This window comes from Canis lupus, chromosome 17 (assembly GCF_048164855.1).
Source record: "Canis lupus baileyi chromosome 17, mCanLup2.hap1, whole genome shotgun sequence".
NCBI lineage: Eukaryota > Metazoa > Chordata > Mammalia > Carnivora > Canidae > Canis > Canis lupus.
The window spans coordinates 18680345-18704940 of NC_132854.1; the positions used below are offsets into that span (position 1 = coordinate 18680345).

The 24596-nt window shown below is 36.9% G+C and overlaps 1 protein-coding gene and 1 long non-coding RNA gene across 7 annotated transcripts in view; one reads left to right on the forward strand and one right to left on the reverse strand.

Moving 5' to 3' along the window:
* The window catches only part of LOC140607944 (uncharacterized), a 39927-nt gene extending 16605 nt beyond the window's left edge, over positions 1-23322 (forward strand). Inside the window, exons 3-4 of the long non-coding RNA XR_012009863.1 lie at positions 16919-16946; positions 22430-23322. This is a non-coding gene — a long non-coding RNA (uncharacterized lncRNA). The remainder of the gene's footprint in view (positions 1-16918; positions 16947-22429) is intronic.
* Positions 1-24596, reverse strand: part of GPC5 (glypican 5) — a 1343507-nt gene that overhangs the window by 1123676 nt on the left and 195235 nt on the right. The window lies entirely within an intron of this gene.

The window sequence follows — 24596 nt, forward strand, 5'->3', positions numbered from 1 at the left end:
TGACTAGACTTCATTTCTCATGTAAAAGCTTTAGCAGCATTGTAAATACTATTGTAGAATAAGGAAATCCTTTATTATCAAGGTTTCACCCTATCTTACACAAATTTCCAAAGTCATTTTTGTCATAAATTCTCATGATACAGCCATTAACAAAGGTATCGAAGAGAACCAGAGTCAGGAAAAGGATCAGGATCTGGGTCTTCCTACTGAGATGCACTGGTAGGGCTCACCAGAATTCTAGCTGTGTTTAAGGTGCATGCTTGTGGAGTCAGAGTATAAAATACTCACCAAGAAGAGCATGATGAAAATCAAGACCAAACTACTGTGCTCAAGTGGGAAATGCATAGGTCAAATTCAAAGGGCAAAATGAGAGGCAGTAAAGGTGAAATAAAGCACAAGTTTCAAAGTCAAGGTAAAGAATACTGAGGTCAAACGTGAAGCTCTAGAAAAGGAAGAAAAATAGGATATTGCACTAATGTCAGAAGAAAGAAGTTGAGTCCCTTAAGTAGCGGTTGAAAGAGCATTTTCTAGCCTCCTACTCAATTTGTCTTGATTCCTTCTGTCTATCTAAGGGCAAGGTCATGTAACAAGTGATAAAGCCAAAAAAAAAGAAAGCAAACTTCTCAAGTCCTTCCATTCAGCCATCTTCCAACAGACACATGCACAGCTTTATGAGAATGAAAACTGACATTTCATTAAATTTAAATCACTTAAATCTACCATTGCCGACAAATTTATTTTAAAATACCTTTCTCACTTTGAGGGAAAAGATTTTATGGTCTTATTCCCTTAATAAACAGTATATTTTGAATTTGGTCATGATTCATTCCATTGTGGGGTTTTTTGCCACCACATTTTTAAAGAGTGTCTATAACCACAAATATAAAAGCTATCTTAAAGTATATAGTATATTATTTTTTCCTAAGAGAATTCAACAAATCCAGAAGATCTGTTTCCTAATAAATGCTAAAGGTTTTAAAACAAAAGACAGGCTAAAGAAGCAAAAAATATATATAGCTCTGCTATAAAAAACAGATAAGTATATAAAACACATAATAAAATATACATTGAGTAACAGAAAAAAAACATAGGTATTGATTAGTAAAAAATGCTAGAGGTAAAAAGCTATCAAGAAAAATTGAAGCACAGACCAAAGAAAAGTAGAAATGAAAAGGGGAGATTAATAGAGATGTATCCAGTGTCTAGTAATATGAGGAACTGATATTATTCAAATTCCAAAGACTGACTAAATATATTATTGCTCTATAGGGATGTGTTATTCTAGAGCAGCTCAGAATGCCTATTTTAGAGCTAGGGTACCCGCATTCACATGCTGACTCTGCTATTCCCTGTCTATGTGGCCTGGGGCTGACACCTTCATCCCTCAGTTACAAAGGCAAACAATAACACATACTAAATGGGGTTATTTTAAGTGTTAAATGATTAAATATATGTAATGGTCCTAGAACAAAGCCTGCATATATCAGTGAGCATTAGCTAGTATCATGAAGAAGCACTATGTGACAGAAACATAGCATAGGCCAAATGCATAACATCAATGTTTCTAGTGGCCTCAATAAAACAGCAAAAAGGAACAGATGAAATTAATTTTACTGATGTGTTTTATATAGCCCTTTTTATGGGTTGAAAATTAACCTCCCATCCCAATTCATCATATGTAGAATTACTAAACCTCAGTAGCTTAGGACATGATCGTTGAAGATATAATTAGTTAAGTTAGGATAAAGTTATCTACTTTCAAATAACAGGTTATATTTGTTTTAAAAAGTTTTAAAGTCACTCAATTTAGAGTTCTACATTTAAGCAATAATGGATTTGGAATTTTCCATCATAAATCAAATAAAAAGAGGAAAAGGTGTTGGAAATAGATTCATAAGGAAAATATAAGGATTTGAAACTGAAAACAGAGAAGTGGCTTCATAATCCACATATCCATCCCTCTGAGACCAGTTCTGAGGTGAGATATGCAAAGCTCCAGGAATTGAGAGTTACAGCACTGTCAACATGGCACCCAAAATGAGTCTCTTCCCTGTGCCTGTCCCATCCCAGCATTGCTTTCTACTACTGTCTAAAGACAAATGAGAGACTTCTTCTGGGCCCTGTATTTCCAACATTGTCCCCCGATGAGGTAACCCTTTCTCCCTTTGCTGTTGTTTTAATTGGAGGACTGTGCTGTCTGAAGGGGTGAGGTGATTTCACTCCATCTGGTATCTCTAGATCAGTTCCTCACAGGTACAGAGGGGCAGAGTGGAAGTAGTGAGTGGCCAGCTCTCCTCATGGAGGAGGTCTTGAAGAATGTATTGAGCCCTTGTTCCAATCTAATATATGTCACTCTTTCTTGGTCTCTGGAAAACCAAATCCAATTTAGGGATCATATTAAACTGTTCTTTTAGTCAAAATTGTTTCCTCCACCAAAGTAGCAAAGGTCTTCTGGTTCTCTTTTTGGGCCAGTTCTGTTTCTCACCACCTCCATTCTCTGTTCATCCTACTAGTGGCTGTGGTGCTTCATTATCCTTCTGAGCTGCATCAGTGTCACCTGACTCTTGTCTAGCCTTCATCCTCTGCGGTAGCTTTTCTTAAACTCTACTACTGGCTCTTACTCTTTCCAGAACCATAAACTCATTTGGTTTCTGTATCCTGCATGACTACTTATGTCATGTCTGTAGTCAATAGGTATAATAAAAGGAAAGTTCCACTGTTCCTTGAGGATGTCTTCTTCATAAAACACTTAATATTTTAAGGTCACCCATTCACACTTAGTATATAAATATCTACACTCTAACATGGATCTCTCCCTCACTCTTTTAGGGGAAGAGATATCTAGATAAAAATGTAAATATACTTGATGAAAAGTACAACTTTCTTACTCCAAAATCCAATTTTGGCAAATTTTTCTTCACCTCTAATATTGTCTGTTATCCCCAGGTTCCCAGAAAGAGGTAAAAGAATTCCCTATGCTACAACTCTCCTCTCAATCTGCCCTCAACTGTCCACAACAAATTCAAGGTGTGATCTTCTAATTTAAACTAAGGTGTCAAACCTAATTGAATAATACACCCCATTAATTTAAATTAATGAATAAGTCATCGATAAAAGGCACATTCATTAATGAGAAGAAATCTTCTCAGTCAGAATTTTAGCAGCCAAACACAACTTTGGGAGATACACTTGGTAGAGTAGGCAAGATCATCTTACCACAACCCACAAATCATTCCTATTTATCCATGTAATATCCATGATTATAATATCATTCTGTGTTTGCTATAATCACAGAACAGAAAGAACTACTTCATGGTAATTTGAATTTGTTTTAAAAGGGTGTGTGCATATGTGCATAAATATACAGTACATATAGGGTATATACAAATAAGTATATATGTTAATATATACATACACATATTTATCATTTATGCTTTTAATGAAAATAGAACTTCCATATTGTAAGAGTTATAGTTCATACACTTAATTGAACAAATGCTTGACATAGTCATCATAAGAAATTTTAAAACAATAGTACCATTTCTATTAAAATAGGAAAAAGGGTAAAGATACTTATAAGTAGTACTATAATTCACTTTGTAATGTAAGTGCTGTACAATGCAATTTTCAAAAGAGAATAAAATGGAAGTATAAATATTTGCAAGATGGAAAAATGATTATTTTTAGATGTTATTGTATAGTTGAAAAATTCCAACACTAACCAAAAAAAAGTATAGAATCTCTAACACTCTTAAATATAAATATAAGTGAATTGTACAGATCCAACAGTAACAACCAGAGAAGGAAATAAGCAATAAGAATGTGCAGAAACTATAATGAAGAAAACTATAAAACTACTGAGGGAGATAAAGAAGACTCACATAAATGTAGAGATATCATCTTCTTCTTGAATAGGAAGACTCTACATTGTAAAGATGTCAGTTTCCTCCCTAAATGAAATCTATAAATTCAATGCAATCCCAAGGGGGTGGAAAATATGAAATTGACACAATAATTCTAAAGTTTATCTGCAAGTATAAACCTCTGAATACCTGGCATCAATGCATCAGTGTGGGGAGAGAAAGGCAATTCAGTAACTTGTGCTAGGGAACTAGTCATTCTCCTAGAAAATATTAAGCTGAAATTCTACCCCTCCACCTTCATACAATATATGCCAGATAAATAAAATATGTAAGCATAATACAGCTAAATAATAACAATATTAAGCAAATATTTACTAATATCTTATTTATCAGAAAAAATATATAACATAAAGGAAAATAATGACAGCTAAAACATGTCTAGCAACAAGTGAATGTTTTTTTTTTAGACTTTATTTATTTATTCATGAGAGACACAGAGAGAGAGAGTCAGAGACACAGGCAGAGGGAGAAGTAGGCTCCATGCAGGGAGCCTGATGTGGGACCTGATCCCGGGACTCCAGGATCATGCCCTGGGCCAAAGGCAGGCACTAAACCGCTGAGCCACCCAGGGATCCCCCACAAGTGGATGTTTACATATAATATGGTGTGTAGGAAAAATTGATTCTCATCGATATTTAAATACTGGTACATGAGTAATTATGTGAATATGGACAAATCTCTTGGATCATAGGTGTAAAAAAGGCAGAGGGAGATACACACTGAATGTTACTGCAGGTTACCTCTCAATTGTGAAACTGTATGCAATCTGTATTTTCATTTATATGCTCTTCTCTATTGCTGGAAATTTCTACATCAGCTTATATTACGTATATATGTCTACATAAAGGACATCTTTCTGAAAAATACACATATAAGAAGGTTGAATGGAATATTAAAATATGAATTAAGAATTCAGGACCCTAGTGTGCATTCTCACAATAATGGGTATGTGACTCTGGGCAAGCCACTTCCCTGTCTCTCAATATTGGGGTTATTCTAACCCTAAAGTCTTAAGCTACTCTAAAATTCTTACTCCAAGGAGTAGCATTATACGCACATGGGGCGGGGGTCAAAAAAATAAATTAGGCATTCTGCAGCAAAGACTCATAATGAAAAGAAAGAGGACCAGTAATTAAAGTATAAATTCAGGGCACTTGGGTGGCTCAGTGGTTGAGCATCTGCCTTCGACTCAGGTCGTGATCCCGGGGTCCTGGGATCCCCAGGATCATGATCCCCCCTCCCACAGGGAGCCTGCTTCTCCCTCTGCCTATGTCTCTGTCTCTCTGTGTGTGTCTCTCATGAATAAATAAAATATTTTTTTAAAAAGTATAAATTCATAAAGGTGTGAGGGAACTGTTGGGAAACCCAGAATGGGAAGACAGCAAGACTACTGTTATAACAAAATCATCATCTGTCTCTCCAACCTAATCACATGCAGGTACTAAATGGCAAGCTCTTATAAGTGTCATCTACCCCTGTGCTACCCTTCAGCATTAGTTAAGCCCTATAGTCATCATAATGCTCACATAATTGGTAATACTGGTATAGAAAACTATATTAATTTCAAGCTCCAGTAGAAACAGAGAAAAACATCTGTATTTATCAAGTGAGGTAAAAAAGGTAGAGAAAAAGTATTACCCTCAAAAGTATAAAGAAGGTGCTATAAAAAATAGAGTTTATAGAGTGTACTTGACTGTAAGAGTGAGCTAAATTAGGTGATTTGTTTTAAAAGCAGTTCCTAGATTTATAAGACCTGGGTATCCATTTATTTTTGTTCTAGTTCAACTACAAGTAGAAACTCGTCTCATGTCAAGGTTACAGAGGAAAAGAGGAAATCATTCTGCCACAAATAAGCTACATGACCTAAGTTAGGCCCTTAGCCTCTCTCATCCAGTTTCCTTCAACCATTAAAAAAAAACAAAAACAAAAACATGACTGGGTTGGGACAGACAATGTCAACTATCACTTACATTCAAAATCCTGATTCGATTCTGTATTTCTGTCTTTTTCATTTCAGACCAAAATTATTTTATAGGGGCACCTGGGTGGCTCAGTCAGTTAAGCATCTGCCTTCAGCTCAGGTCATGATCCCAAGGGTTCTACGATGGAGCTCAGCATCCACCTCTCTGCTCAGCAGGGAATCTGCTTCTCCTTCTCACTCTCCCTCTGCCTCTTTCTCTCTCTCTCTTAAATAAGTAAAATATTTTAATAAAAAAAATTATTTTACACTTACTAAATCATCTTATCCCTTATCAGCCTTAGAGATTTTAGAAATAGTTTAATAGAATGATAAGAATTTTACTTGAAAAATATAAACAAAATAACCCATACCATGAGAAAATGTCATGATTCTCGAAGGTGAAGTTTGAGGAACCCAGTAAGTGATGGATGTTTTTATTCCCTATTTGATGTGGCACTAATTGAGAGACAGGCAGGGGAGTCAAATGGAGAACAAATGCCTGTTTCACGCTGATAAAAGCAATACCCATCTAATATCCACCTTAGGTGGTCAGTGGCAGGGACTTACAGGCACATATGCCTAATTCACAGCAGGTATGTCTAACCAGGCATGGGCACAGCTGCAGTCAGTGGCCTGTCTATGGGGAGCTGCCTGCAAAGTCTTTGTCTACACAGGAGAGCAGACTGTGTGCACTCTGCAAGGCTGTCAGACTCAACAGAAGAGGCAAAAGGGAAAAGCTTGAGCTAAGTATGCTCAGCTCTATTTCCAAAACCACCAATGGGGTCACTCCCCTCCTCTGAGGGAAAGGAGTAAGGCAGAGAATGGAGAAAGATTGAGACTCAAATTCTTACTCTAAGAAATATCCCTATAGGTGGGTACATGAATCAAAGAAAAAGAAAGTCCCTTCACCCTGAAAGTCCCCAGGTTTCTTCCTTTCCTCGGTCATGAAGCATTGGGGCTGTCACATTCCCAAATTCCTGGCCATACTGCCTCCATACCAATAATTGCAGTTTTTTTTTTTTTATCTTCTTCAGACTGCTTATGGTCACTGGAAATTTTGGCTCTGAAAGCATATGAATTTTCTCTGTCTCTCTCTCTCACACACGCACACACAAATAATTAAAAACAATGCCATTAAATGGCATGCTGAAAATTTGCTACTTATTCTAATCCCAATCCCAAATGATATCCAGCCATATTGTTCAATGCATCTCAAAGGTTTCATAACAAAATTACCCCAAATTTGAAAATAGTCTCCAATATCAACTTTCCAGGAAAAAAGAAATTTTCTAAAATATTAAAAGTTCAAAGTCAAATTCCCTTGCTCTTTTGAGTTGATGTCGAAATCCTAAACTTAAGTTGGAATTCCAAATATAAGTTAAAGCCCTCCAATTTCTTCTTTTTCCTCTCAACCAGAGAAGCTCTTGATGGCTGTGTTACCTTAAACTTCCTTCAGAGGCACTAACTGGAGTTATCTTCCACAAGAAACATATCCAAATTTTAATTAATTCAATACTAAAATCACCCATGTGTCTCACTGTTAAAGAGTCTAAAGAGTTAATAGACCACATAAGACTATCAGGACAGGGATCCCTGGGTGGCGCAGCGGTTTGGCGCCTGCCTTTGGCCCGGGTGCGATCCTGGAGTCCCAGGATCGAATCCCACATCAGGCTCCCGGTGCATGGAGCCTGCTTCTCCCTCTGCCTATGTCTCTGCCTCTCTCTCTTTCTCTCTCTGTGACTATCATGAATAAATGAATAAATGAATAAATGAATAAATAAATAAATAAATAACTATCAGGACAGTGGTTCCACACACAAAATTTAGAAAGCAACACAATCCCCAGCTATTAGAGCAGCTGTTCCAAGAAATACGATGTTCCTAAAACCCAGTGCTTTTGCCGAGACTAGAGTGACATCTGACAGAAGAGGAGTAGATTCTGAGCTTCATCAGAAGCCCACCATATATGCTAGATGTCGACAGGTGGATACACACACACATGCACACATGCACACACACACACACACTGGGAACTGAAACCCAATTGGGCATCAAGAGTTGTTCAAGTTGGCCCCTCACATTTATCATAACTGGAAAGGGGTATTTTTGCTCATTATCTTCTCTCAGAGATTGGCGTTCTTCTCCTACAACGTTTAGAAACGCATATGGGTGGCAAGCCCAGTCATTGGGTCTTATTTGCGGCACCTTTCTTTTTCTTTCTGCCTAATCAAAACTTCTGAATCTTCTTTTTTCTAATTTGAGTTTCATATTTCCAGCACATTCAGGCTTAGCTGAGTGCGAGCTCCATCCCAGGCCAGGGTAGCTGTGATCACCCCATTTTTCCAGGTCACTGCTAAACCCAAAGTCATCTGCCTCTTAGACCTATTCTTACATGTGTAACAATTGGGGGAATGTGGACCAGAAGATGCAGGTGGTCTTCCTAAAGTCTCTTGCCCTGGGGGCTAAGTGAGGTCAATCCTCCATCATGACCCCTGGATGATCCTTACTTCCAGAGCTTTCTATTGTTCCAGACCTTAATAGCATCTTTTCTTTTTCTTGGCTACATATTTTCCTGTAGTCTGGATTCTGCCTCTAACATCTACTTTCTCTCTGCTGGTGTTCTCTCCCCTTCAAGCAGCCTAAGCTATGCTTTGAATGACTTTGCCTTGAGGTTGGCCCCTTTCGCTTTCACTCAGGTAAGACAGCATTGCTTTCTGTGTTCATGAGGCTTCTTTCCATTATATTTCTTTTTACTTCCTGGCCCAGATACACTCTTTTCTAACATAACTCTCTCGTTTTTATCTCCCATAATAAAATTAAGTTAAAAAGCACTGAGACTGTGAGAAGTGTTTGAACAGCTAAAGCAAGCTTGTACTCAAACTATCATTATCTTGCCTGGAGCCACTCCAATAAGTCTCTGTGTTTCTTCTCCCCTTCCTCTCTCTTTAGAATCCTTATTCTACAGATTCCTTGAGTGTGTTCCCTAAAGATACAAGGTTTCTGTATGAGGATTTACAATAAATGTGCACCAATCAGCTGACATTTCTCTGATCATTTCACAGGGAGACTGTCCACCACTCCCAAACATGTCCAGATGTTTCTTACTTGGTATAGCCAGCACGATGATCAGGAGTCTATGCTCTTTCAAGCTTCAGTTTTTCTTTCTTTCTTTCTTTCTTTCTTTCTTTCTTTCTTTCTTTCTTTCTTTCTTTCTTTCTTTTTCATTGTAAAGATCTTTAATTTTCCATTTGTGTTCTTAATTCTTTGGTGGTTAAGTCTTTAAAACCCCAAAACACTAAAGTTAAATTAGAAAGTTCTTAAGAAAAATCTGTCGTTACAAAGTCTAGGGTGGGAGAGAATTATCACACATAGCTTTCCTCATAAACAATCTAAATTGTGCTTCAGAGGACATATGTGTTTTTTCCCCAGCTTTATCGAGATATAACTGACAAATAAAAAATGTATATATTGAAGGTGTACAATTGAATGCTTTCATATACATACACATTGTGAAATAATCACCACAATCAAGCTCATGAACATATCCATCACCTCACATAATTAACATTTTCTTTTTTCTTTTGTGTGTGTGTGTGTGCGCGTGATGAGAACGCTTAAAATCTCTCTTCTGAGAGCATGAACTACAGTCACACTGCTGTATGGGAAATCTCCAGAATACGTTCTTGAATAACTGAAACTTTGCACTCCTTGACCACCATCTGCTCATTTCTTTCTCTCTGAGCCCCTGGCTACCATGTTCTACCCTCTTTCAAGGTGCAGCTTTAAAAGGCTACCTCTTAATGGTTTCCTTTATTTACTTTAGATGGATTGTTTCAGTTGGTTTTCTGGAATTTTATCTCTCTTAGGCTTTATCATGTCTCTTTAGAGTTTCTGATCTTATAAAACTGGGCAGATGTTCATTTTCTGATGCCCACCTTAGGAGCATCTCAGACACTGTGGCTCTGAGGAAGTTCTTCCTTTGCCTTCTCCAGCAGCCCAGTTACCTTTCCTGCCTCTCTGGTTGGTTCTCTAAGTAAAATCTCTTAGTAAAATCTCTTCTCTTACAGCTTGATCGGACTGCCTCCCTGATCACATAAAGCTGAAGGGTATTTTCCAAATTCTCTAATTCCTCCTTGAATCCCTGAACAATTCTTATATCTAGAAACAGGTGCCAGAGTTGTTAATGGCCATTTCATTCATGTTGTTCTAATTTCAAAGAACGGAACTGAAGCCTCCCTTCTAGCCCCATCTACCCACAAGCACTTACAATCAGCACCTCACAGTGGTGCTCTAAGACACAGGCAGTTTTCAGCTACCTCCAGGGTTTTGTTTTGGGTTTGTTTTTGTTTTGTTCTGTTTTTTACTGAAGCATGATTTGTTTTGAGGAGCACAACACTTACTTTTTGGTGTTTCAATGCCTGTCTTTCTTGAAGGCAACATCAGGATATAACTGTGCGGGTGTTTTTCAGTTCACACCATATTCTCTGACTTCCTAAATGGCTACTGTTTTAGGTTTTTTTGTTTTTCAAGATTTTATTTACTTATTTAAGAGAGAAAGAGAGAGTGTGCATGAGCATGAGAGGAGGGGCAGGAAGAAGCAGACTCGACCCGAGCAGGGAGCCTGATGTGGACCCTGGGATTAGGACCTGAACTGAAGGCAGACACTTAAGTGACTTGAGCCACCCAGGTGCCCCTGGCTACTGTTTTTTAAAGATATCTCCTGCTTTCTTGCTACTGTAAAAAGAGTCCCATATATCTGGATGAAGACCATAAAGTATAGCATCCAGGTCTACAGGCAGTGGCTCACGTTTACTAAGCCTAAGGCATGAAGCTACCTAACCTGGTTCCAACAGTTAAAAGCCAACCACATACATTTTTAAAAGTACATAAGGTAAGCCACAAAAACTCAAGTGAGCTTACTTGCTACTACCTAAAGCCTTAGCTTACCCATCATGTACATAGTAGTAATTTTTACTCACAAATTCTTTTTTTTTTAAGATTTTATTTATTTATTCATGAGAGACACAGGGAGACAGAGAGAGGCAGAGGCACAGGCAGAGGGAGAAGCAGGCTGCATGCAGGGAGCCTGAAGTGGGACTCCATCCCAGGACTCCAGGATCATGCCCTAGGCCGAAGGCAGGCGCTAAATCACTTGAGCCATCCAGGGATCCCTTTACTCACAAATTCTACTCTCTGTGTCTTTCTCAAATTTTCTGGCTGGAAGCAGAAGATAATGAATTGTAGCTCTCCCAATAAACAGATCCCTTGTTCTCTGCCCGGGTCTGAAGCAGATAAGATAGAGGAATCAGCCCAGCAGAGACCAAAATAAATAACCTTTTGAAAATAGCTATTGGGACCTGTGGTTAAGCCTCTGGATTAAGAGGACGAAGCTGTGAAAATGTTAGGGAAGAACATAACCATTCTTTGTTGAGGCACTGCTTGACCCCCTCTTCCCTCCTCTCATCTTAGAGGAGGAAATGTGAATTTGCTGGTTGGGTAGTTCAATGCTTCCTCTAGTTTGTCAGCCTCCAGAGTGTCAGCCAGCCTGCCCACAGAAAGCATGCCCTTCCAGTCGATAACTTATTAAGGCGCGCCCTCTGCTGGGAGCATCTGATATTGTCCAGAGTAGCTATTGAATAGACTGTACCAGGGTCTCTAAATATACGGAGCCTCCCTAACGTAAGGGGAAAGTGTTAGCAAACTCACCTGGCTGGAAGATCCAGATTTCTTAAATTCACCTGTATCAGTAACAAGAGAGATTTTATATCTATGTCTATATATTTACATTTATATCTATCTCTGTCTACTTGGCTTTCTATTTCTAAAATGCTTCTAAACCCAGGCAGAATGGGTAAAGACAAGGTAGTATTATTTATTGAGCACTTCAGCCCTTACCACGTCATACAATAACCTACAAAATAACAAGCGAGCCTATATCCACTATGGAAGGTCTAAGTAACCTCTGAAATCTTATCTGAAAAATAATCCTTCAGAGGTTGCCTCCACAATTGTTATGAAATCTTAATAGAAGCTGGTCTTCCAAGGAAGCAAAACAGATGGAGTTCTATATTCTTTGAAAGAAATCAAGAAGGCCCTAAAGAATGAACATGATCTTATTTCCTAGTCTTTGAAGTATGATTATTGTTTCATTTTTGTTTTTAATACAAATATAGCTATAACTAGTCATTATCTGATTCCTAAAGCTAGAATGATTCTATCAAATTAAAGTTCCCTACAGAGGGAAAATCTAGTAGGCAAGGGAAAATTCTGTTTCTGGAGATACAGATGGTCACAGGGAAAAGTCACAGAAAAGTAAAATGGAAGTGGGGAAAATGTACATCTCAATCTTTATGATTGGGTTTACTGGACAGTCCTAGTTTATCTGGCTCACTGTATAAAATTTCCCTTAATACATATTACAGATTTCAAAGTCATTTTACAGGAATTTGATATTTCTCACCTTGAGTACCAAGAAGAGTGATTCAAAACAGTAAGCAATTATCATTCAAGGAAGTCCAGATTCTCACTGATATCTTTTTAACTCTGTTGGAATTTCCTTTAGTATGTGTTAAATGACTTCTAGTCTAGTCCTGTCTGAAAAATTAAATTGGATCATTTCTTATTATATCTTTTAGATATCAAACTTATTCAGCTTTTATGACAAGGAAGGCACTATGAGGTCTGGTTTCTGTCCTTTGGAAATTTGACTTCTAGAAGTTTTAGTTTCCTCTTGTACACAAAAGGGGGTCTGGACAAAATGATTCCTACCGTACTCCCAGCTGGGTCTTGCTTTAATACCAAACATAAATGATTTCTTTACACACAGATAATACCTAAGGAAATGACCAGACCCAGGATGCTTCTTGAGCTCCTACCCCATAGCAGAAGCCAGGATAGGCATTTTACATATCTATCATCTTGAATTGCCATAATACCTCTTCAAAGGATATGTCCTTATCTCTATTTCAGATGTTAGAAGAGCACTTCAGCACATAATCAATCCTGCTTGCATCCCAAGCATTACATTACAAAGTTGTATATTACAACTTTGCTACTCAAACTGTGCCAGATGGACCATCTGTTTATGAGAAATGCAGAATTTTGGGCCCCAACTCAGACCTACTGAATCAGAACTGACATTTGAACAAGATCCCCATGGATTTGCAATGTTAACGTTTGACGAGCATAGGGTAGACAGTGCTATACTCTGAAATGAAAAGACGTGGACTTAGCCTCTGTGTTACCTACTGATAAAGCAGCCAAGACAGAGAAATTTAGCAACTTAAAAGTTACCACAAAATTGGCAAGTGGTAGAGCTGAAAGCTAATCTTGTCTGATTTCAAAGTCAATGATGCTGTCTTCCCCACCCTGCATCATTTTCCACTTGATATTATATTTTCTATTTTACTTCAACTTATAGATAGATGCAAATGATAGAGATAGAAAGATGTGAATTATGATGCTCTAGTCTACAGTGCCCTTCACTTGAGACTAATTAAAACCACAGTTGTCATTCTTTCATTTATTTGTATTAATAAAGCATCAATAATTATTGAAATTATGATCTAATAGAAAAAAAATTAAATCCACAACTAAGACCAAGCAATTAAATAAGCTAAAAACACTTTAATAATTCACATTACAATGAAATCACATTATGGCAAAGTTTAGAATGCTGGAAATCTAGCACTGCAGGAGCTGTGAGATAATATTAGTACATAGAAACCATCGAAATAAAGTTACCTTCTTTCATTAAGAGAAAATTATTCTTTTAATATGGTCTCTCATAGATACAAAAAATATAAAAAAATAAATGATTTTATTTGGATTTATTAAAACTGTAAGTTGTGATGAAAGAAAGAATTCAAAGACATGACATTGGGGTGCTGAGCTCAGGTAGTTTCCTTTATAACAGAAATAGAATTTCTGTAAGACTGGTAAACACCAACTTGCAGTAATTACTTAGAATTACATAATATATTGATGTTGAAGAATAATGTAAGGAGGAACATAATATTTTATTACACCTTTACATCATCTCCTCCAGAAGGCTGTATGGCATCTATTGCTACATGAAAATGTCCTTAGTCATTTTATGAAGTCACACTTTATAGAATTTAAATGATTCCAAGTAGACTAACTTTATTTTGCATTTTAAGTACCTGTTTCAAGATTCAACCCAATTGTAGATCTCTGGAAGATACTTCTTTCATGCCAAGGATAAGAATAAAATAGTCTATTTATTATTATTCAAACATCATCTCTAGAGACTCCAATTTTGTACTACAGATAAACTCCTTCCTAGATGTATCTGGAGAATGACAACTTCAATCTAAGATCTAACAGCAAAAATAAGAGGAAATTCTTCAACTAGAAACAAACAAAAAAGCTATCCAATCACACTTTTTAAATACATTAATTTACAATGGAATTTCAGGCAAAGCTGACCAGCAAAATGACTTGAGAGAGCAGAAGGCAGGACCCAGGAAGTATATAGGAGTCCCTCAGGAAGTTCAGCCTGAAGGCAGGTAAGCATTTGAGTAGTGACTGTAGAATTCCATGCATACACGGAAGTCCTTGTTTGATTTTCACAACAAACTCTCTAGGTCAGTATGAGGATGATCCTGCTACATAAACTGAGAGTCAGGGAAATTCAACAACACGTTGGAGGCCCCATGGTCAGTAATTGCCTGAACCTGGACCAAGTCAGGTTTTCTGTGATTCTACTAAGACATAGTGTCTCTGTTTTAGAAATGTGCTATTGACTGTATATGTCAAACTGATATATGATGTTGATTTGTGTTTATTTGAACAAATGTCACTCCATACCAGTAACTTTGATATACAAAATTTGAAAGGATTCTTTCCCACAAAGACAAGTCAAGGTTTCTTCTATCCCCAAAATTTGGGACCTTCCAACTTTTCTCACCCCCTCCACCCAAACCACATGTAGTAATAGCCTAGGGTATATAGTCTTCCACATTTTCTTCATGCTACAATAACAAGAAAGGACAAGAAAAGAAAAAGGGGAGAGAGAGTTATACAAATTTCCATTTTTCTTTTGACTTAATTTATAATACTTTTTGCTGTAAAAAAATTTTATCATTTTATAGCAAAATGTGTTTCTCTTTCCTTTATTATATTCAAGGTGTCCTGTCTTGGTTCACATGGTCTTTTCAACTCTGAAGTTATACCTACATAGTAGCCTACATTTTTTTTTTTTGGATTTTCATTGATTACTTTTTATGTTGAAATAGTGTTTCTTTATGTCATAAATCTCTTCAACCTGTGTAGATTTGTGACCTTTCATATTCTTAAGCATGTAGCACTGTTCTCTCTCTTTTTTCTCTAGTTCAACAGGGTTTTATTGATTTTCTTGAATACTCAAATAAAAATAGTTTTACTTTATCCTTTCTATTTCATTTTTATTAGAGGACTTAAGGTTAGCATTTCCTTTTATCTATTTTTTGGTGCTGCTTTTCCTGTGGTTTTAGGGAAAAAAGCATAAAGTTCTTTTTTTTTGGACCACCGACTGGAGTTAGTACCAAAGTAGAGCTTTTGCTCAGGCTATTTGGTTTTCTGAAGTATTTTTTTTCCTTTACAATGTTTTCAAAATTGTTTCTAATTTTTCACATTGGTTTTAATTTCTGTTTTGATCCATAATGAATTTGGGAGTATGGTTCTTAATTTTCAGTAGTTGAGGAGGGCAGGGACTCCTTATTTATTACTAATTTTATTCTAAACCAACACAAAATCTAACATGTGGCTTGTAGAAATTCTGCCCTTTTTACAAGTTTTCCTCATTGCCAAGTATATAGTTACTTATGAATATTTCATAGATCTATAAAACTATATTTACATCTGAAAGTGTAAATTTCTATGTATATATCTTTGATATGTTTATTGACATCATTCGAATTCTCTATGTCCTCTCTCTGTCCTTATTTTATCTATGAGATCTGACACCAACAGGCTGATACTGTTAGCTCAAAAGCCTGCCAACACTGAACTCACATTTTTACACATCTAATTGCTTTACATGTAACCCAAATATGGAGATTTTTACCCATTTACAGTATGCCTGTTGCACATATTGTATCCAACATTCACTAGCCTTAGATAAGCCTCAAGGACTATAAAAGACTCCAGGCCCATTTTGCCTTTGTAATTCTCTGACCCTGGAATTCTCTGACCCTGGAGTTCTCAGACACTCCTCGCCATCCACCTGAGCAATATCATCTACACATACAAGACAGTGGACATATTTGTCTCCCTTGCCTTTTTGCCATTTTGGGTAGTGTCTTGCATCACGGTCTCTGGAAAAGTCTAATGTTGTGAAGGGACAGAACCTAGCTTGAAAATATATCAAACTGCCACTTGTCATGTGCTACTGCCGCCTCTGGTCTTATCACTTCCTTGATCATGCCCTGAATCCCTGAATTCACTATAGAACTCCCACATTTGTTTAAACAACACAGAAAATTTAGTTCTAGATTATTAATAGCTTTCCTTTATGTCCTTTCTTTTTCAATATTCATTTTTTGGCAGTTGAATTACCCATATTCCTTCTTCCTATTCCTATTTAGATAGATAGATAGATAGATAGATAGATAGATAGATGATAGATAGATAGATGATAGATAGATAGATAGATAGATACGAAGGTTATGTCAAGTCATTACTTGCCACTGAATACTCTCATCTTCTTTCTCTATCTTAAATTCTTTTATCTGATCCATTATTCTATTGGAGTACATTCTCAAACAATTGTCTCTCATGAGGTACATAAATGATATACTCTCTGAATCACTGAATATCCACAATACTTTATCCTATCCACCATTAATTGAACAGGTGAATTATGTCTTCACTAGGTATTGGACTCTTGTGGCACAATGCTTTTCTCTTTGTAAACTCAAACTGTCTTTCAATTTTTGATGTTACAGAGGAGAGTCACACTCTCTGGATCCTTCTTTATTTTGAAAGCAAACCATCCCAGCCTACAAACTTGTATAATCTCTCTTAATCTTTACAGGTCAGGAATTTTACCAGGACTTACTGAGGTATGTATCTTTTCTCCTCAATCATGCCTAGCATTAATCGAGATTTTTTTTTCCAGTTTCACTGAAATACAATTGATGAATATATTTAAGGTATATATCCTGAAATTTTAATATACATATACATTGTGAAATGCATACCACGATCAAGTGAGCTAATGTGTCCACCAGCTCACATAGTTACTGTGTGTGTGTGTGGTGAAAACATTTCAGATCTACTCTCTTAGCAAATTTCAAGTATACAATACAGTATTATTAATTATGGTCACCAAATCATATATTAGGTTTCTAGAACTTATGCATCTTAAAACTGGAACTTTGTACCCTTTCACTAACATCTTTCCAATTTCTCCATTCTATCTCACCCACACTCCCTGGTCCCTTGATAACCACCCTTTTATGAATCAGACTTTCTTTAATTATTTTTATTTATCAATCATGAGAGACATAGAGAGGCAGAGACATAGGCAGAGGGAGAAGCAGGCTTCCTGTGGGGAACACAATGCGGGACTCAATCTTAGGACCCTGGGATCACACCCTGAGCCAAAGGCAGACACTCTACCACTGAGCCACCCAGGTGCCCCAAATCTGACTTGTTTTTAGATTCCACATAAAAGTGAGATCATGCAACATTTGTCTCTCCATGTCCGGTTTATTTCACTTACTATGTCTTCCAGGTTCATTTGTTGTCACAAACAGCAGGATTTCCTTCTTTTTTTAGGCTGAATAATATTCTACGGTCTATATATGTTCATATATAAAAATGTCTTTATTCATTCATCCATAAATAGATACTTAGTTGTTCCGTATCTTGGCTCTTGTGAATAATGCTGAAATGAACATGGGGGCACAGATATATCTCTTGGGGATGGTGACTTCATTTCCTTTAGATATATACCCAGAAGTGGGATTTTAATCTATATACTCGGTAACTCCACTCAGGGAAATTCTCTCCTATATATACACTTAAATATATTTTTAATCATTGTTTTACTTACATGTAAAACATTTTTTAGTTTTATGATTCTTAATATTTACATGTTAGGTCTTCTGAATGTAACCTCTATGTTTCTTTTCTATACCTTCACAATTTTCAATGTTCTATATTTGTGTTCGCTATTTTAAGTTATTTCTACTACCATGCATTCCTAAGCATTAAATATGAATTCAACTCGGTCATCTTCTCCTTCAATTCATCTAATAAATACTCTTATTTCTTTTTTTTTTAATTTTGGGAAGTCCTTCTGTTTTCTATCTGATTTTACTTAAAATACTTATGCAAAAAGAGAATAAGAGATAGAAATACAGAGCAATATAATAGAGAAGGTGAATCTATCCCAGCATTTCTGTTTTGTTAGGTGCTATCACTTTGGGCTCTTCTGTTTGTCCATCTCTGCACTCTGGAATCCCTTTTGTGCTGACCTCTGTTTTTTGCCTTGCATGGTCATGGGCCTCAGGGCATGTACAAGAGCTGGAATGCTGGGAGCACAAGTCTCCCTGACCACTTGGGTCAACGTTTGCCATTTAGAAAATCAATAACCTGACTAGGTATCTGGAAGAAGCTTCTTTCCTGCTGGTCTCCTGAGTTGCAAAAGTTGACAAAGGCTTGAAAAAGCTGACAAAGACTTGTGAAGTGTTAAGGAATTTAACAAAGATCACAGGTCGTACATGGAACAGCTATGATGAGAACCAGATTTTTTTATTTCCATTTTTGTTCTTACAAAGCTGCTGCACATCCCTTTACTATAACACCCATTTTTACATTTTTTTACAGTTAGAAGGGGTCAATTATGATGAACACATTTCCTGCACTTACATAAATGTAATTAGCATTACCTCTTTGACTAGAAGGAACAAAAACGTGGTATTTTTTGCCTTAGCAAAGCAGTGCTTCAGGATGTGAGGAAATGAAGGGATCATGCTTTGGAGAGGCAGGGGCTGTGAGCTCTGAATAGAGGAAAGGGTGAACAGTGGAAAGGGAAGAGTATCAAGAAATCCCCCTGAGAGCTAGATCAACATACTAACACATTAGTGGAACTCAAGATGACGGCAAGGAAGCCTATTTCCCACCATATTAAGATTGTGTTATGTGCTGTGTAATCAAAAGAGGTGATTATATGTGCCCTGAGCTATACTGATAACCCTCTCCACTCTTGAGGGGAAATGGGATGTAACAACCAAGGGGGAGGACCCAGACATGGATGGCTAGCTAGCTCTCCTTCACCCTCCCATCTCAAGGACACATAATCCATACCTGAACTACTCGTGCTCAGATTGTCCACTGTCTGAGCACTATATAAAAGCACATAGGCATCTCACCCCAGACACAGCTGTTGGAAGATCTCTCTAGCACATATGTTGCTGTGCAGCACATCAGCTTTCTTGACCTAGTTTTAATACTATGATTGAGAGGATTTCTGTTTCTTATATTTCTAAGAAAAATGATTCATCCAATCTACATATAACCTTTTTCACAATAGTTTGTGAATATTTTAACTTAGAAAATATGAAAGAATCTTAAACTAGAATTTTCTAGCAAAAGAACAATATATTAAATGTCTTGCCTACAATATGAAAAGTCTTACAAAAAAAAAAAAACCTTTACATACTTTGAATTAGCAATGCTGGACACAGATCAGTCTGATTGTGGACATCTCTGCTATGTTAAACTTTTAGTCCCAGACCTCATATCAGCCTGGAGATTCTCCAGAAATGTCCCAACTATAAAATATTCTTATTACAAATTTTTAAGCATATTGCCAGTCCTCTGGTAACTCAGTCATCCAAATTTGGGACACAATATTGCAAAAGCCTCAAAGCAAACTAGTTTTGTAGAGCATGCCCAGCAGCCATGCCTTTGAGGCCAATTTCAACCTTTATACCAATTTTATCAGCATTAGGTACAAATAATTCTAAATAGTATGACAAAACTGGATCACTAGCAAAAAGGCTTGGAAGACAAGGATAAATCTACAGGGCCTGGCAGTCAACAGAGTCAGAGACATCATAACAATAAAGGAGCATATTTGTGGAAGACAGAGGAACCGTGAGTAACTAAGACTGTTTTAGATGTCAGTAAGGATAAATGAATGTGACAGCTTAGAGAGAACCAAAACAGAAGGGTCCATATCATGGTGGTAAGTAAAAACTGTAGCCATCTTCATAGGTGCCCAAGGATAAAATTATGTGAGATTGTCATTTTATCAAAACTCTCACCTATCAATAGACATGAAATCTAGACTATCATTTTCGATCATAAACACAATAACAGCCTGGAGACTCATGTAATTTCATAATTAGATTATTCTATTTATATTATTATGTATCCTTAGGGTATTTCATCATATTTAGAATTGGAAAATCTCTGAAACAATATCATATTTACTTTGTCTGCTTTTGATTAAAAATGGGAATAAATTGCATGGTGATTTTAGAAATGAAAGAAGAGTTTCTGATGGTAGTTAAAATGTGATTTGGGCCAGAAGGTAGAAGCAAAGCCATGGGAAAGATGGAACAGGAGATATTAAGCAGTTATTAAACACTTACTGTTTCAGGCACTGAACTAGCTATTTTATGCCTATGATCTCTGTTAATTCTTCTGATAACCTCTTTCAAGATAAAATATATAATTTAATACAATTTATCTCACGCCTGAGAAAATTGAGGCCAAGAGAAATAACTCACTCAAGGGTTGATTGTAGATTTGGTGGCCATAAATGAGTCAGTAAAATTTGAACAAAGAAATAACTCCATGGGCATAAAGTTCAAACTGTCCACACACACACATTTATGTTGAGGTACCTGTGTAAATATATGCCACTGGACACACAGTAGATTGAAAAAGAATATGTACAGTGATCAACTTAGACTTCTCTTATCAGTTGGAAAAAAACTCCAAAGCACAAAATGTACAAGAATGAATTAGAATTTGGGACGCCTAGATGGCTCAGTGGTTGAGCATCTGCCTTTGGCTCAGGGCGTGATCCCAGGGTCCTGGAATTGAGTTCCACATCAGCCTTCCCACAGGGAGTTTGCTTCTCCCTCTGCCTTTGCCTCTACCTCTCTCTGTGTGTCTGTCATGAAGTAATAAATAGAATCTTTTTTTTTAAGATTTTATTTACTTATTCATGAGGGATACAGAGAAAGAGGCGGAGACATAGGCAGAGGGAGAAGCAAGCTCCATGCAGGGAGCCTGAGGTGGAACTCGATCTGGGGTCTCCAGGATCACACCCGGGGCTGAAGGCGGCACTAAACAAACCGCTGAGCTGCCGGGACTGTAATAAATAAAATCTTAAAAAAAAAAAAGAATGAATTTGAATTTCACTCATTCTTATAAGGATCAGCACAACCTTCTTTCCATTGTACACTGTCTGTGTGTATGACATTTTCAGGTCCTATAGTTTTCTAAAGTTAAATTATGGCATGGCTCCTGCAGGTCTGAATCATTCGTTGAGATAGAAACTTATACTTGATGAAGAGACATGGAATCAATTAAAATCCTTCCCAGCAATAGAAAGAAAATAAAAAGCCTTTTACTGGTGTCAGATCAAGGCAAATTCTAGTACAATGAGAAGAAGTTTGAAAGAGCACACTCTAATTTTCGCAGCTCAAGCCCACAGTGGCTGTGGTGAGACTTCATGTTAAGATATATTATAGTGGAGGTTCCTGGGTGGCTCAATGATTGAGTGTCTGCCTTTGGTTCAGGGCATGATCCTGGGGTCCTGGGATCGAGTCCTGCATCAGGCTTCCTGCGGGGAACCTGCTTCTCCCTCTGCCTATACCTCTTCCTCTTATGAATAAATAAATAAAATCTTTTTAAAAAAAGATATAGTGGTTTGTACTCATTGTATAGAAGTTTGGGGGGTCCACTATACACCACATTAAATTAACAAACGAATATGTCTTGGGCATGTTTTCAAAAGAATTAGAAATCCTTTATTTAAAAATATAACTGACATAGAAAAGGTAATTAACCTTTCTCAAATTAAATTTTTAAAATGTTTAATAGTTGGTTGTGTTCTTTCAAAATGATACAGCTCATATTTAATTTCCCCTTATATTAAGTTATCTGTAATAGCCCAAATTATTTTTTTAAGCTTTAAAGTCAAGTAGGTTTTTTTCTAAGTTAATTCTCTCCTCTTTCTAACATTCATCCAATCTTAAAAATAGCTAAAACTTGGGGCGCCTGGATGGCTCAGTCAGTTAAGCATCTGCCTTTCGTTCAGGTCGTGATCCCATGGTGCTGGAATGGAGCCCCATGTTGGGCTTCCCATTCAGCAGGAGTCTGTTTGTCCCTTTCCCTCTCTCTCTCTCTCTGCCCCTCCCCCTGCTTGAACTCTGTCTCTTTCTCAAATAAATAAATAGAATCTTTAAAAAAAATAGCTAAAACTCTACAAGGAAAAGAGTGCTAAATTTCCTGTCTTATTTTCTCTAATCACAATGATAGTAATGATAGTCTACCTTTGTATTTATTTACTATTTACCAGGTACTGTGCGATATGCTTGATATGGATTATGAGGACTAGTTCATGTAGTGCAAGAGAGCTGTAAGTAACACATGAGTACAATTCCCAGTTTACAGATGTGGCAGTTGGAGCTGAAGAAATCCCAATGCCTGGTCTAGCTTCACAGAGCGGATTAGATGGAGGTGGATTTGGATCCCAAGCAATATGACTGCATAACTTCAACAACTTCAACTATCGTTAGTGGATTAAAAGTGATATTAAAATGTGTGGGCCTTTTAGCTCGTCTGAAGGCCTGATAGCTTAACCTCAGAAACATCTGGATGCCTAACACTCATTCTAAGTCATCTTTATTTGCGAAAAGTACTTGAACCAGGCTCTGTTCATACAGGCTGTCTGAGAGATATGAACAGTGATCATGCCGGAGTGGACACTGACTACTGTATAATACGAAGATTCACAACAGACACCTGACTCAGAGGAGATGATCTCAGGATGTAGCCAGATTAGCTTATATACAGAAATGTCACATGAATACAAGCTTGAATGTGGAAGGAAGCAACTGAATTTCCAGAAGATCTGAGGCAACCTTCATTCACTTAGACATTAGTGTCCAAGACTGTCCATGACCCACAATAGCTTCATTTCCCTGCCTCTCCTGCAGAACTGATGAATCTTTCTGCTTTATAAGCTGGTCACACTATTTTCTAAATCTTTTAAATATGTAAATTGGTTTTGATTCACTCAGTTAATGGCTGTGTCTAATGTCTCCATTAACCTGAACTTCTAGACGAGGGTTAGACCAACTACAACCAGTGGGCCATTCTAGTCTTCCTGTTTTTGCACAGCTTATGAGCTAAGAATGACCTTTACATTTTGCAATGGTAGGAGAAAGAAACAAAAGAAAAGAAAAATAGTTTATGGCACATGAAATTTATATGAATTTCAAACTATAATGTGTAAATAAAATTTTACTGGAAATGAGCCATTCACATTTATTCATGTATTGTCTATGGATGCTCTGTCACTACAAGGACAGAAGGAAGTAGCTGCAAAAGAAATTATATGGCTTTTAAAGCCTACATTTACTATCATCCCACTTACATGGCCTATATGAACTCGGCTTCTAGAACAGAAGCTCCATACTGATAAGCCTTTTGTTTTTTTTTGGGGGGGGGCTTTTTTTTTTTCACTTCTTTATCCCCAGCACATAGAAAGGAACATTCAAATAAATGTACTAAGGAAGGAAAGGAAGAAGAGAGGAGCAGATGGAGGAGAGAATTTGTCAACAAACCCATCCTGCAAATGAAAATGAAACCAAAGGTCCTTTGTCAAGAGCTCTTTAGACAATACCTTAGCATTCTATTGAAAACCTTTTGCAAGTGATTCTACTACTTATCTCTACCTCTAAAAGCTATAGATTACCATAACATCTGACATCCATCTATTCCCTAACCACACTATGCTATGCCTGTTCATGCAGCGTTTTTTTCCCTTCATATCCTTTCTCCCTCTAGATACTAATTTTTGCCTCTCTGCCTAGTGAAATGTTATTCATCCTATGAAGTCCAAACTCAACAGCATCTTCTCCACATGGTCTTTCCCAGTCTATCCAAAATAAACTGTTTTCTCCTCTTCACTCATACATGGCCACATTGAGTCAATAATTGCAACATAACATAATTAGGCTTAACTATTTTGCTTTTTAACAAAATCCTGAGCACCCCAAAAGCAAAGGATTATGATATATAATTGATTAGTGTAACCAATCCTGATACATGAAGAGCATTCAATAACTGCATGGTAAACAAATCAATTATCAGCCAATAGTCCAGGGGGCTAACCCTAAAAAGATCCAACCAGTTGGTCTGACTTGAATGGAAAATTACTATCTTAATAAAACATCTGGTAAAACTAAGTGGCATTATTATTTTTTTTTTTTTTTTTTTTTTTTTTTTTTTTTTTTAGTGGCATTATTATTTTAAATGGGAACTAGAACCTCTCCCTCAAAAAATGTTTTTTGCAGAGATAGCATCAGAATCACGGGAAATGCTCCCAAGGTAATCACTGTGAGAAGATTATTACTCATGTCTGGAAAAAGTTTGGATTTGGAGTTGCCAAAATTAAACCACTCATAATACTAATCTCCTAAATTTACACAGCATTTTAGAAAATATACTTTAAAAGAAAA